Here is a 15,643-nt window from a genome sequence, read left to right on the forward strand (position 1 = left end):
GAAACCATTCCCTTTGTCTGCAGCATTGCTGATTTGATTTCTCAACTATACATCTGTGTTCAAAGAAACACCTGGAAAATATTCTCAAGAGAAGCTTCCATGCCAAAAGAAGACATATTGTAGCCAGAGCTTCTTGAAATCAATACAGAAAATAAACACCACTGGAAGTGTTTTTGAAAGGAGACACTCTTTCTATGACAACTCCATTTCATTAATAAATTCCAATTATCTTACTAACATTCTTCTATGACAACAGACTGACAAGGGAATTTTTGACCAAAAAAAAAGAGAAAAAGCAAAAAAAAAGAGTTGGGCCACTCCTTGTTACTCAGTTCTGATTGGCCCTGAGGTGCTTGTAATTAATGGGGAGAAAAGATTGCCCCTTGCTTCTTCCCTAAGAACTAGAAATGCAGAATGTTTATATATTTTTACGCATACCAAATTCAGCAGAAATAAAGAATTGGTTTTTTTGCTTTCAGGAAATTATGCTTTATCAGTATTTTCATTTATATGTGCCAGTGGCAGCCTTGTCTTCCATACTCACACCTTGTACTTGCAGTTCATAAAAAGCAGGGCAGAGAGACTGCTTTAAGTGTTTGCAAACAAACGTTGTGAAATCAATTAACACATTAATGAATTAAAGAATGTTACTGCCTCACATTTCTTCTCCTTCATAGTGCCAGGCAGTTTAATTGAAGGGCAAAGATTTTCATGGTTTGTTATTGCTGGGAGTTTTTCTAATTATTTTTGCTTGTGTTTCTGTCCAGGAAACAGACATCAAACTGGTGAGGAGGGAAAATACAAAGTAGGGCTTACATAGCACCTGTATGAGACACTTGGCAAAACTCAGGGAAAAGAGGTTCCAGATGGGAACCAATCTACTTTCTGAGCTCTGTTATTGCCCAAAACACAGGAACAAGAATGCTGCTGAGGAAAGCAGCTGAGGAGCAGGAGGGAAGGAAGGAGGATTGACTTGGGAGGAGAGGCAAAATATCTCTCTGATGCTCTCCTAAATGTGTCACTGTTGTATTAATGAACTCTACACTGAGTAAGTCAGAGGTGAAAAGGGAGAAGGCAGCTAAGCACAGGGAGGGATGAGGAATCCCTAATCCAGTCTGGCTCTTCCACCTACTCAGTTTTCTAATGACAAAGCTGCAAAATACCTGGTGAATGGTATTTCCCTTTAGTTTACATCTGACTCTGCAGTCTCCTTCCAAATATTTCACTGCCAGGGGTGAGCAGTGGTGCCAGGAAACCAGACTCAAACAGAATGTTAGTGCTTCATGACTCTTACAGACATGGTTTTGTTGTATTTCAATGCTTAGAAGAGAGCTGTTTCTACCTAGATACCCTGATCAGACTCCTCCAGAGAGGTAGAAGGTAGTAAGATGCAGAGAATCCAGGGAGATTTCACCCCTTCTTTTCCTTTCAGTGGACACATACATCATACAGACAGAAATATAATTTTTCCCAAGACATTAAGATACTTCCAAGAGCCAGTGACCAAGCAGCTGCTGAGCCCTCTAGAATGAGCACATTACAGCATTAATACCTTTGTCCCAGCACCAAGGATCAGAGTATACACAGGCATGAAAGGGTATGACTTCCCTTCTCCACCCAAGCACTACACTTCAGCCCTGTTTTTGCTGAGTGCCCAACTCAGCAGTGTCTTAATTTCTTCATCTCTGATTAAGACTCTTCTAATTCCTATTACAATTTTTCTAAATGGTTTGGAAGCTGGGAGCAGGGGAGGAGAGACTTCCAATAGTGACTTCCTACAAGGTGATGGCTCAGAAGAACTGCAGCTGGGGAATTCTGATTGAAAAGCTGCATGACACAAACACCAGGTTTCACTCACAATAACAAGAACACCACATACCCTTACATTACTTTAGCAAACACATATTTGATTAAAAATGCTTCCTAAAGCAAAAGCTCTTCAAAGGAGACAGGCTCTCTAAGTGACAAGGAGTACACCTGCATTTGTCTTGCAGTCCCCCCCTCTTATCAACCCTTGCACTATTTCATGTTCTCCTTGGGATCTCAGACTGCACCAGGAAACTCCCAAGGTCCATGTATCAAGAATAATTTGAGGATCAAGAAGAACTTCAGGATTTTAGGTCAGTAATAATGATTAAGAGGTTACAAGCTGCAACATATCCCACTATTTTGTGGTGCTACGTTCAGTAGGCCCAAAATAAGCATGTTTTTTTCTGGCCATGCAGGCAGCCATTTCTATCTGCAGTAGTACAAAGAGCCAGAGTGTCAGAAAGCAGCCACCCATGCAGTAAACACCAGAGGTCAGATGTGGGCTGGAGCAACCATCACCTTTTGCAGCAGGGGAGGAGCAAACAACACATTTGCCTGGCTGAGATATTTAAAGGGTGCAAGCTGTTGACACTGACAGGATGCAAAAGACAGAACACAGCCACACAGATAGGTATAAATAGCAAAATATAGATGTTCTAAAATAAAGATATCATGCAGTCAGTCTGCAAAAGATAGGAAGTCTGTGGTACAGGTGGGAGGAACCTGCTGACCACCTGTGGCCACAGCAGGACTGCACTGAGTGCTCTGTCCTCCTGCACCTGATGTGCATCAGCTTCTGAAGCTGCCTGGGGACCTCCATACATACAGCATCTAACACAACATGTAGCACACTGACTCCCCGCTCTTTACAACTCTGTGTCCCAGCAGATAATTATCCCCAGGGGCAGCACTGCCTGACCCACTTTGGGACATGCTGAGCCCCGTGTGTGGGACTGCTCAGCAGGTGCCTCATGCAGCTTGGCTTCTGGAGTAACCTCCTGCATGGGGCTGGGGGAGGAGAGCTCCCTCCCAGCTATTCTGATCCCAGTGGCAGATGGAGGAGACAGGTTGTACTTTGTCAGGAAACACACTTTGGCAATGAGAGGAAGGGTGTGATCCTGAGTTACAGAGCAGGGAGCTGTTCCTCAGCTCTGTAAACAAGGGGAAGGAGCAAGGTCCCATCTTTTATTTTAGGAAAGAAACCAAATTAACCTTTCTTACCAGTGGCCAGATTGAGCTTTCCAGGTGAGCCAATACCTCACTTCTTGTTCTCTCTTGCAGGGTCTTGATTGATATTCAGAGGTTTAGCACAGGTCTCCTCTGATACCTGGAAGAGAAGATAAAAAGAAAGTTGTATACAGTATTCTGAAAGGATTAGTGATGAGTGGGATGGACTCAGCACTGCAGTGACCAGGGAGCAACAGTTACACACCAGGGAAGGAGCTCCCAGGTTTGAAGCAGTCTGCAAGAAAGTCTTTTTTTTTTTTTTTTTAAATGAATAGCAATAACACCAGGAATTTTTTTCAGGTGCATATAATGCAATATATGCATAAAAAATAGGACCAATGGGGAGGGAAAGGAACTTAGATGAGATCTAATGCTTATTTGATGGGGAGGACCCACCACATGTGGAGAGATTTCCTCCTCTCCATTATCCTCTTTGAAAACCAGCTTAATGTCATGCTCATCTGCTCCACAATTAGCATTTTAGCTTGCTAAGCAGACAAGAAATGGGAGAAATAGTTAATTAAATTTAGATATAATTCCTTAATGAGCTCTGAAGAAAAATTGTGTCTGTTACCCCCAAGTACTCAGTAGGTTAAATGCAGAGATAATTGCTGCTGCAGCCAGACAGGCACAAGCCCTCATGGCACCTCTGATTAAGGACCAGGCCCAGGAGGAAGACTGGGGTAGGGATGCCTTTGCAGGATCACTGGAGTGCAAAGGTGGCCCCATGTTTGCCACAGTACCCCCAAGAAGGAAATCTCATTGTTTGTGTCCAAAATAACTAAAAATAATTTAGTTATGCTTTAAAAGAGCAAATATCCAGGAGAGAAAGGCTGGGCAGGGCCACATGCATGACCACAAAGGGTCCACAGTGCATCCAATAAAGCTCATTGAAGGTGATAAAAAAGTACATGGGACTCTCTGGAAGCAGACTGCAAGGGCAGCTGTGAGGATTTATTGTTCTCCTTTCTTGCCTGACATCTGGAGTGTATCCCAGGTGCATGGAAGCATCCTCTGTTCGATGTTAGCCATGTTTCCACATGGGTGACAGGAGTGCCTCATCTCATGAGTGATACAAGTACAGACCTCAGACCTGCTCGTGCACACAGGAAGATCCTTGCCATGCCTGTACAAAAGATGTTCTCCAAGAAAAATGAAACAGGAAAGACACTGTGGCTTTTTGGGGTTTTTTTTGTTTTTCTGAAATGAAACTAAAAAGTAACCACCTGGAGAAGAAATTAAAGATCCACTCCCAAGTCCTCAAAACAGGATGACTACTTTGGTCTTGCTTTTGGAAATGTTTGATTTCTCTTTGCAACCCAAGGACTAACAAACCAGTTCTGGACCTCTCTGGGCTTTCACTACAGAGACCTCAAATCTTGCTGATGTCCACCTGGCATTTTCATGGCTGGAATCTGCCACTGGACAGGGCTGGGCCTGCCTGCACTCTCCAGATTTTCCATAGTTCCCTCCCAGTTGCATGCAGGATGCTACATCTACTGTCAAGGCTCTCACTAACAAACCAGCACTGCTTCAAGGCTGCACAGGGGTGAACCCATCTGAGCTTTTGTTATCTCACAGTCCCTTAGGGCTCATTAAGGTCTGAATTAGCTGACTGTCCATGGCCTTAATTAGTTCTTCATCTCTCTGGGAAGCAGCCAGGGCTTTTTTAACCACTGCTCCTCACCTGGGGCATCAGGTCCCTTCTGTGATTTGGAGCATGCCATCTGCAATGCTAACTGAGATAGGCATTTACCCTCCTGCTGTCCTGCCCTGCTTTTAATTATTATTAATTGTAATGGTCAGCCCTGGAAAGTGCCCAGTGAAGGTGCACTGCAGGATGCTATGGAAATCCAGCTTGGTTTGTGTTTAAGTTGTTGTCTAGAAGAGCAGAGGGAGGTTGCTGGGTACAGACACCTAGTCTGGTGGATTATGATGGTGGGATGGGAGACAGGGAAGTCTCCACACAAAGGTGTAGCCATGCAGAGGTCTCAGTCCTTGCAAACCTGGGCAAGAAATAATTAATTTGTCATTTCTTGTGGGCTTGGTGGAAAGACCTCATTACTCCTGCAATTCCACTGCCATTGCTCTGTTAGGTTGGTCTGCATGCACTGGGAGATGGACTCTGAGAGGTCTGGTTGCTTGAAGCTGAGATGAGAAATATTAATTTCCCCCTCAGTGCCAAAATTTGAAGAAAAATGAAAACATTTAATCTGTGTTGAATATGGAAAGTGCTGAATCTTTTCTAAAAGGCAACTACAACATCAAATGTCCCAAGGTTTTATTGCCTGTGTGCATGTAACAGAAGTAGCTAATTCAGCCTGTGTTAAAACTGATCACTGTCTGGGACTTTGTTCTCAGCAATTTGTCACAGGCCCTCCTCAGAACCACCTCACTGCACAACTAAGCCTCTCACTGAAAGAGTAAGACCAGGAGCTGCAGACAGGGACTGTCAGGCTGATGACTGCTTCCTACCAGAGCTGGTGGAAAGACAGCCAAGAACAGGCCCAGGCTGTGTTGCATTTATTAATTTGGATACAAAACCTTTCCAGTCTCACTGACATCACTGCTGCAGGCAGTGCCCTCACTGTGCACTTGGCAGCCTCCCCACTGCACAGCTCAGCTGCATTTGCAAACTGTCAATCCCAGGGGAAGGATGCACTGGGAGCTGCAGGATCTGAGCCACACTGTCCTGATCTCCTAGCAACCATCAATGAAACAAATGGCTCCTTTGCTTCTTCCCCAAGATAAGATCCCATTCCCCAGGTCCCCTCAGAGTGCCATCACCAGAAAGTGATCCAGCTCACAGAAAAGCACAGAAAAGCAGCTGAGTGCTCCTGCCTGTCCCTGGAATACATGTGCCTCACTCAGCACCAGGCCTGCACTGACAGACTGCTAAGAAATTGGAAAAATACCCCAGTTTGAGAGAATCCTTGCTGCAAATACTGTTTCAGGAGGAATAAGGCTGGACTTTTTTTTTTCTTCTTGACACAGCTTTGTCACACCAAACAGAGGACAAGCTCAACTTTCAGGAAGTTTGGTGCAACTTAGACACTGCTTACTCATCCAGGGTGATGTTCAGATCCTGCTGGTTCATCAAGTTCACCAAGAAGTCAGAGGAGCTTTTATTCAATACCAGAAACTAATAGGGACAGAGCCCTACATCTGAAGCCCCACTTTTTACAGCAGACTAGAAATGTTAGGAAATTATCTGGGACCAGAACTTGGCTTCTCTTGGCTCTAGCACCAGAGTTAAGGAAGCCATGAAAACCAGAGAGGCAGAACTTCTTCTGTCAATGCTCATACTCCTGCCAGCAGGCACATTAACACCATCTCCGTGGTTCTATCTTAAAAACAAAATACATATATTTATTTTTCAAAATAGACTTGGAGTCAAAGCTTTGTGTCCTGTAGTGGACACATCCAAGCAGCCCTGGATTCCCCAAGCACTGCATGAGACTGCTTTGCTATGGATCTTAGAACACCTGTCCCATTTGCCTGGCAATCAGCCTCTTGCTTTTAAATTAATTTGCAGTGGGTGGCTGAAGATGGGGGCACTACTAACTAATGAAAATTATTTAAGTCTCTCTCTGTTAACCCCCACTTCTGGTTCATGAACTCGCTGTCTCTTACAGGAACTCTCCAAGACAGGAACAGATTTTTAGTGAAGTGCTTGCAGGATTTCATGAGGCTGGGCCCTGTCTGCAGCTGTGGGTGTCGTGGCATTAGTAGAGGGCAGAACAACTGCTGGATGCGGCTTGTGCAGTTCGGGGCTCATGTTATGCACACAGCTCTGACCGTCCCAGAAGCCAAGGCCTTCTGCAACCAGGCCACTTTATGGCTTTAGGCTCCTCACTTGAAATTGAGTTAAAAATAGCTGGCCTTTCAGTTACTGGAAGCTTGGGCAGTGGTGACCTTTTGTGTCTGTTAAGCATCTCCTGCAACGTGCCCCTTAGCATTTAGAAGCTGTGGCTCCCAACTTCAAGGAGCTGCTCTCTGTCCTCTCCAGACTCTGATGGGTTTAACTGGAGGTATTTTCTTTAGGAGCAGCCTTGCTGTGCAGCACCAAGTAATGTGTACAGACTTTGGAGAGATCAGGCCTGCAAGTCAGCAGGGAAACTCTCCTCCAGCACATGTAGATCTGGATCCAGCACCTGAACCTGAGTTCTGTTTCTACTGCTTTCTCAGCCATCTTACTGGTGATCAAAGGTGCTGCAGAACAGTTCACACAATTTTTAGGACATGAGGAATCCAAATGATTCTGTATTTTTAAATTGTTTTAAAAAAATCCCGTCCTGTCCTTGAAAGTGATTCTGACAATAACAGTGGTGAAAATGTATCAACAAGTTATGATGATTCCTTTCAAAGAAACAAGAGTTACTTCAGTTTCTGGAACAAGCACAGAAATAGTTTTTTGTGGAAGAAAACAGAAACCAACACTTACTGTCACTGGTGCAGAAGTATTTCCTCAATTACTCCTAGTGCATGTCAGGCCTCAGACAGCAACCAGCATCCCAGAAGTATTCCTAGCTATGTCCTCTGAAAGAAGATCTTCAATTTTTTTTCACTGTTAAGTACTGAGAAAATATTTTAAAGATTACAATGTGTCTACTAGAGAAAGGAAGTGAAAAATATTACAAGCAAAAGACAATTGTGAAAACAAAAGATACCAAACTGAATTCTCAATGCAATAGAACTGTTTTCCAAGACTCAGTGACTACTAAATGATAAATATTATTAGGGTAAGGGTTAATGTATTATAAAGAATTTAGTTACTTTTCTTTCAGCACAGTAAATAATTACAGAGGTGGTTGAAAGGATGCATTTTTCTCTGTGGTTACCAATGCCTTGAACCATGGAAATGGGAAAATGTTTCCAGTATGGGGCTGGCACTGCACAGCTGAAAAAGGAACAATGCATTGTCTGACAGTCAGCCAAAGCCTAAAGCAACACATGGACTGCAGGAAAAGTCACACAGGAGAGCAACAGGTGACAAGTTTTTGACTGGTTGTGTAAATACTGAAAAATGCACATGGAAAAGTGAACAAGGAAAAAAGTGAATAGTGATTCAGGGGTGGCACAGGTTGGTTCTCAACTATCACCATAACCCAGGTGCAATCACTTCCACAGGGAGGAAGAGTAAAGGGGGACAGGAGGGAAAAAGAAAGAAAGAAAAAGGTGGTGTTCTGACCTCTACTGAAAGGTTGGACCTTGCCTGAAGACTGGCCCTGGACAGCTTCTGACGAAAGCTGTGCTGACTTCTGAAAAACAAAAAGAAGGGCTGAGAGGTACACAAGCTGCCTGATTTATCACAGCAGCTGGACCTGGGGACAACTGAATTTGAGATCAAAATCATGAAGAAACAATGCACGAAGCTCTATCTATGTTTAGCTTCCTCTCCAAAAACTCCCTTCAGGTGGAGAATTCAAGGTCAAATTGTAGAATTTTTTTCCACAGCTCAAAGGAGATTTTCTTTCTTTATGCAATGTACAGCTGTGCCCATAGAGCTCATTATTTCTTGAATTTTGAATCAAACATTTAAGACTTCACTGTTCAGCATCTAAACTGGGTAACAGGAAGCATATATTCAGCAAAAGCCCTGTGGAGACACAAAGCAAGCATGTGCAGCACCTGACATTTCCAGTGCAGCAGCTGGTGATGTGAAAGGAGCTGGAATTCCACATCCAGCCCTGAGTAGAATCAGGAAACCTCCTGAGCAGTAATATCTCCATTTCAGATGAGGCATCTTTCCTCCCCTAATAGTTTAGAGCAAAACCAAGAGCTTTAAATGGGCAGAGGTAGCAGCTTGGAAATAGAGCAGTGCTGCTCTTTAGCAGCCCACAGAAAGGCAAGGATACACTGAGGGACTAATTTGGGTTCATCACAACACAGATATTTGTGCCTGATCCATCAGTCTGATCCATGCTGAAGGAAAGGGAATTGTAGAAAACCTTCTAAGCAAAACTGTAGATTTGAACCCTGATAGGCTACAAAGGGCCAGCACGCACTTACAAATATGAAAAATAGATATTAGTTACTGAAGCATGTCTGTTACAATGCCTTTTTTCTTCTGATAGGAAGCTGTCTGTTCAACAAAATGCTGATTGAGACATTTGGGGTGGAGCTTTACTTCAAACAGGATGCATTTCATGTAGACTTGTATATGTAAAAATGAGGTTTTCAATCTAGATTGGTCATTTAAGCTTGCTTTCTAAAGAGGGCAATGGCAAAGAAAAGTCCTAGGCTGAGAGGCAGCTTCCAACCAGTTCTACTAAATGTTACTTCATTTTTAAAATTAGAACTGAGAGAGTAGTACATCAAGTATCTGCCACAGCAGCTCAACTGGTGCTGAGGTCAATTAATATTTGTACACTTTCCTTTAAAAGTCATTTCTGACCAGTGATGGAGGGGATGAGTGTATTAACAGAAATTAGAGGACATTTGAAGTTAAGTCTGGTGCTCAGAACTCTATGTATTTGAGAACAGAAACAGAAATGGGTGACCTAAGCCTCCACTCAGAATTAGCCACTGCAGCAGAAAAGCTAAATATAGAACTGTGCAAGTGAAGACTGAGAATTACTCATAAAACTTATCTGATGAATAACTGGCACCTCCCAGAAAACAATGGGAGCACTTGAGAAAACTGCAAGCTGCTCACAAATCATTTGTAAGCAGAAATGAAGAGGCAAAACCATAGAAATCATTCACTTAATTCTGATTACAATGTTTCAACCTATACAAAAGTGTATCCACATTTTAGGTAAATGTTAATTGTGTCCCATTTTCTAGCTTCACTTCTTATTTTGCTATGAAATTAAATGTCAGAATGTCCCTGAACGTGCTGTCTGAGAAGTGAAGCTCTCTTGAAGTCTTTTAAATTCCTAATCTTACTGTGCTTAAACGTTATTCCTTCAGCTGAAGGAATAACTGAATGAAATACAGTATATTTCAGGGTGGCACATCAAAAACCTCCATTTCACCAATCTCTTCTTTTATCACATCAATTTTCCATCCCACTTTATCTTACCAGAACACTGAAAGTTCATCCCACTAAACCTCTTGTAAGTGTTGTCAAAAACCACTCCTCAAGTTTCTGGTTTACTTGATTTTTATTTATTTTTTTCAATCAAGCAACAGCATCTGAAACATTTCTTCCCTGCAAAAATCCCTGAGTGCAGTGAGAAAAAAAAAAGGGGGGGAGGAAAAAAAGAAAAAAAAGGGAAAGGTTCACCACTTTTACTGCTGCCCATGGATACCATCACGATGTATTTCTTTTGGGGGTGTATGTACCAGAGGACTGGTCCCCAAACCAGATGCAGGCTGAGTGTCTGTGCAGGGTGCTACACCTGGGAACAACACCCCAATAAGCAAAGGATGGGAAACTGTTGATCCTACATTAATTGATACCAATCTGGCAACAGAGCCCCCAAGTCAGGCTTGCACTGCCATGAACCCTGGAAAAAACCACTGTCTCAGTGTCTGCTTGTGCCACAGGTGGGATTAGTGGTCCTGTGGTTGATATATATGTATATTTTATATATATATATGAATTTCTCAGTTAAATCCCTAAAGGGTCACTGTAAGCTGTCCACCTGGTGTTACTGGGAATATAATTACTGTGTCACTCATTCAGTGCCATGTGGCTTATGATCAAGCCTGATTTGACTAATGCTACAAAATAAATATAAAAATTAAAAAAAGAAAAATAATCTTCATTTGTATCATTTTTTACATCAGTTTATTTAAGTTGGAAAAAGTAACCGAAGAAGAATGCCAGGGACCTGCCTCCTGCAGGTCATTTCTGCACTGCAATTTTTCTTTCCCCTCTCCTCTCTGCTGCTCAGGAGAGATCATTAGCACAGAATGCCAGGGGACAGGCCAGCAATCCCAGATTACTCACTCAGACACCAATTATTTCTAGGCTGATTTGCTCCTCTCAGCCAGGGCTTGGTTCACAGGCAAGACCAGATGGTTCAAGGAACCACAGAGCAGAGGAAGGTGCTGGGGTTTACTCACCAGCTGCTCAGCTCCACGCCAGAATGCTGCATCCCACTGGTGGGGGAACACATTTTTAGCTGATCCTCAGCAAACCTCAGATTCCCTACAGCATTTCCCATGTCTGGGTACTGCATGGTGTTCCACCCACAGGTGGGGGAACTGAGGCACAGAAGGCTTGAATCATTCTGGGGCTGGCAGCTCCTCAGGCTGTGCACCACATCCTGCTGCCTGGATCTCTTTTGAGGCAAGATGATGGACTATGAGTTACCAACATCAGGTAGGGGGAAGCTGGGCAGATGCTGAGAAGTAAAAGATGAGCTAAAAGCAGTTTCCTAATGATCTGTGTCCTTCACAGCACAGAATGTCTGCACAAGAGCTAGATGGAAGTGGAGTGATTGATTCTGCTCCTGCCTGGCAGTGCTACAGCCCCAGCTTCTGCAGCAAGTGAGTGGGGACAATCTCCCAGCATGTGCAAGTGCATGGGAATCACCTGAAGAGAAAAGCCCTGTCTAGAGAGCTCAGCATGACTGATTATTACTTATAATTACTTATTATTGCTATCTTACTCCAATTACTGTTATCATCATCAGGGTGGAAATTCACACTACTCTTCAATTGCAAGAAAATAATGACTAAATGTGCTTAAAGAGCACAAAACTGCACTGGAGACTCTGGCTCTACCTAAGTGCATTCTCAGTGGAAACAATTCCATGTCACAACTCCTGTCACCTCCAGGGTTTCCAGGGGCTAAGGGGAACAGACCTGCTGCCCTTCAGCTCCCTCTGACTGCTCTGGCTGGGAGAGCCTCTGCTCTTTGGGAAGGTGGGGCTGCCAGACCTCAGGAGCTCACCACAGGCATGGGGGGAGTTAGGGCAGCCCCAGACAGCAGAGCATCCAAGAGCAGTGGCAGGGCAGGGGGAAGGTGGTGAGGACCTTTCTGTTCCTATTTAAGAGCTTAAGAACTCTGAGGCAGGAGTGTTAAAGGTCAAAGGAAATTTGACCTTTGAGTGCTCAGAGCTGCACACCCACATCCCTGCCCTCTAATCTCTGCAGTTGCCCTTCCCTAGGGGTGCCAAGTGCCCTGTAGTGTCAGCCAAGCCCATAGCCTGCTGTCTGCATCCAGCAGACTCCCCTTCCCACCCAGCCCTTGCTTCCCTCCGGATTCTCCACAGTTCATCTCTAAAATATTCCATGATTTTTTCTGGGAGAGCCTCCACCCCATCCTCACTTCCTTCAGAGCCGCCACGGAGTCGTCCTCACAGCCCTTGGCAGGAAATGGGCAGCTTCACAATCAGCTTTATCAGCCCCTGACATGGAAAGCTTCCTCATGAAATGTGTCCTGATGTCAGTTCCCACACCACACTGCTAGGGACCCTGCTGCTTGCTCTCCTTCTCCAAGACAATCCAGAGAAAATTTGGGGTCCTTCTGTCCCCCAAAGGAACACTTCCACTGAGAAGCCAAAGTTGAATGGAAGGCACAAGACTAACAGAGCTGAGCTGCTTTTTCCAGACAGGAGGAAACAGTGAAAGTGTTTGTTGGTGAAACAAAGATGGAATAGACCTTAAAATTATCCCCCAAGTCTGTGCAAAAGGGGATGGCAAGATGCTTCAGCCCCAGCTTCTCCTCATTCCCAACAGAAGCTGAACCTCAGCACAGATTCAGGTCCCCCCTCCTCAAGCAGTGCAAACATTGCCACTTATTCCCACCTCTGATGGCCCTGCAAATCATTTCCTATTCTGTTAAATAAAACCCATGGACCTCACGTACACAATTAACTCAGAGAAGGCAGCCCCTGGACGTTTCTTCCCAGTGTTAGACAGAAATGCCCTTGCTGATGGTGGCACAGTGATGGGAACTGCCAGACAAATGGCAACAGCTCTCATAATTACAATAATCTAGCACTAGTAGCAGCACAGGTAGGTATTTTTAAAAGTAGTTTTATCATGATGGCATCAGTATCAGAGAATGTGTTCTTCCTGAGGCTAGATAGTAGAGAAGGGAAGATGTGGCTTTCCTTGACTACCTTTCATCTGCCTTAAAAATTGTAATTTTCCCCTCATTATTTGTATTCATTGGTTATTGCAAGCAAAATAACATCCTCAGCCCTGTTAATAACTTGCATGTTATAAACATACACCCTTCTCTCCACAGATGGGGAGAATGTTTCCTGCTCCCTGTTTTCTTGATTTTTCCCCATGCTCTTTTCCCTCATCTACCTCCACAGCTTGAACCAGAGAGTACTGAGGTGATAAGCAGCACACCAGATCTCAGTTAGGTGCTGGAAGAGGACTCACCAAATTTCCTAGAAGAGAAACTATGACATTTCAGCTGGAGCTGGCCTGGCCCTGAGCAGTGGTTGAATATGGTGAGCTCCAGGCCTGAGCTCCCTTCCAGCCTACACGGAGCCTACAGAGATCACTCCCACCCCACACAGCCCCTCAGTCTCTGCAGGACACACAGGACCTGCCATGGTGCTGGCTGCATCCTGCCTGGCTCCACTCATCACTTATATGGTGCTCAAGCATCTCAGGGTGCTTGGCAGAAATACTTGCCACCATTTATAAGCTTTTGGGGCAATTTGTGTGATTTTGACATTTCAGGGCTCTCTCAGATGCGCATGTCAGCAGGGAAATCCATCATTGTCCCATGAAAATTTCCTATTCCCCCTCTGACTCCCACCTCCTCCAAAGTGAGTTTTGCATTCAATCTCTCAATCCTAAGATGTCCAACAAGCCCTGCCTGGCTCCTCAAATCTGGATGATTTTGACATGAAAATCATCAGCAGTTTAAAAGCAATGTTGTGTAAGGATTTGCCTCAAGGAGCAAAGTGTTGCCTGCCATCACCAGTGTGGCTGATGACAGCAGAAGGGGAAGATGCAATGAGCCATGTCCCAGTGGTACAGAAGGACAATCTTATTGTATTATTGGAATACAAAGGTACAATCTGCCTTTTCCCATTGGTTTTGACGCAATCATTTTTAAATAAACATTGTTATGGTCCTTAAGTAATAATTATCTCCTTTTTTTTTTTTTTTTTTTTTAAAGTATGGCACAAAATTAAGCTACAAACAGTGCAGGGCACGTTTAGAGACTGAACACAGAGAGAAGAGTGTTCATCCCTAGCTGCTGGCCAGGCCCAGCAGCTCAGCCATGCAGTGTCTGCATGGAGGTAGGCTGCAGTCACCTGTCACATAGGAAAGAACACTTATTTTTGTCCTTCAGCCCGCAGGAACAGAATCTGGAGGTCCACTGAAAATTACTTTTCAGAGGGTCAGGTCCTTTGCTGTCAAAATGCTTGATGTTTTGTCTGTTTGGAGGGGTGGAAGTGAACATTGGATTTTGTACGTGCTCTGCTAACACCAAAGCACTCTTTTTCTCTACTGGCAATCTTGTGAAAATCAATTTCTGTCTAAAAAGATTGCTACTGCAGTTGCTTTCAGCTCCTGCCATATTTCAAGTGAATGAGAAGGTATTTACCCCCCCTGGGAGTGCTGTTGCTTTCCACCAGTCATGCTGGCTCTCCTAGCCCCTGTCCAGTCCAGAGTCCCTGTCCAAGCATGAACGCTTCCCTGTGTTTCTCTAAGTAACAACTTGGTCCCTCATTCACCTGGCTCCAGAGGCTCCCACACCCTCTTTATTTCTGTAGATAACTAAAAAAGGTGCTGGTTTTCACACAAAGTTGCCAGATTGTCCAAGACCACATCAGTGATTCCCAGCATAACTTTACTTTTGACATGGCATTTAAAAATACTATTATTTGTAAACAACACACAAATGTAGCCATTTAAAAAATATTTGTTCCACCAGTTACTGATGAATCAACATTTCCCATCCTTCCCTTTCCAGTAAGTGTCTTAGATAAGAACATGCTGCCCTTCCTGCTGGAAATCCTGTTGTGGCTTTGGAGACCTTGTCTTTTCCTTTCCAAAGATCCACCAAGAAGGAAAGAATTTTTTTTAGGATAATGAAATTAGCTTTTCTTTCAAGTAGGGACTAAACTTCAAAATACTCAGACATAAGCCTTGACCCGGATCTGGCAGGGGGTTTGTGCCATGCTACAGAACAAAGATAAGGACATGGATCTCCCAAAAAAAAGAATTGTGGTACCAACCACAGCAGCACCAGGCTGAGTTGCCTCAAGATATGCGGATGATACTGGAGCAGGGGGTATCTCCTTGCTGTAGGTCACCTCTGGAAACCAGATGAAGCTTGGCTACCATCTAGGGAAACTTTGGGGTCCTGAAGACCAGCAACGCTGATTAAACCAACTGCTTCTGCTCCCGTGTCCCTTGCTTTACACAACTCTCCTGACAAGATCATGTCATCACACGAAGTACGTTGGCAGGAGGAAAAGAGCACAAACAGTACCAGGGTATTTGCTCATCTTCAGTCTAAGAGTGCTTTAGATGTCACAGGAGTCTCCTCAAGGGCCTTTATGGCACATTTTATGTTGCAGTCAAAAGCCCTTCATGCTGATTGCAGTAGCACTGAGATGGTCCCACAGCAATCACAAGAGTGAGAAACTTTCCTTCATAAGTCAAAAGCTGATTATTGAAAGCAAACGTGGTACAGACACAACTGGAAGTAAATACAGGCAGATTTCAAGAA

This window comes from Calypte anna, chromosome 4 (genome assembly GCF_003957555.1).
Source record: "Calypte anna isolate BGI_N300 chromosome 4, bCalAnn1_v1.p, whole genome shotgun sequence".
NCBI classification, from domain to species: domain Eukaryota; kingdom Metazoa; phylum Chordata; class Aves; order Apodiformes; family Trochilidae; genus Calypte; species Calypte anna.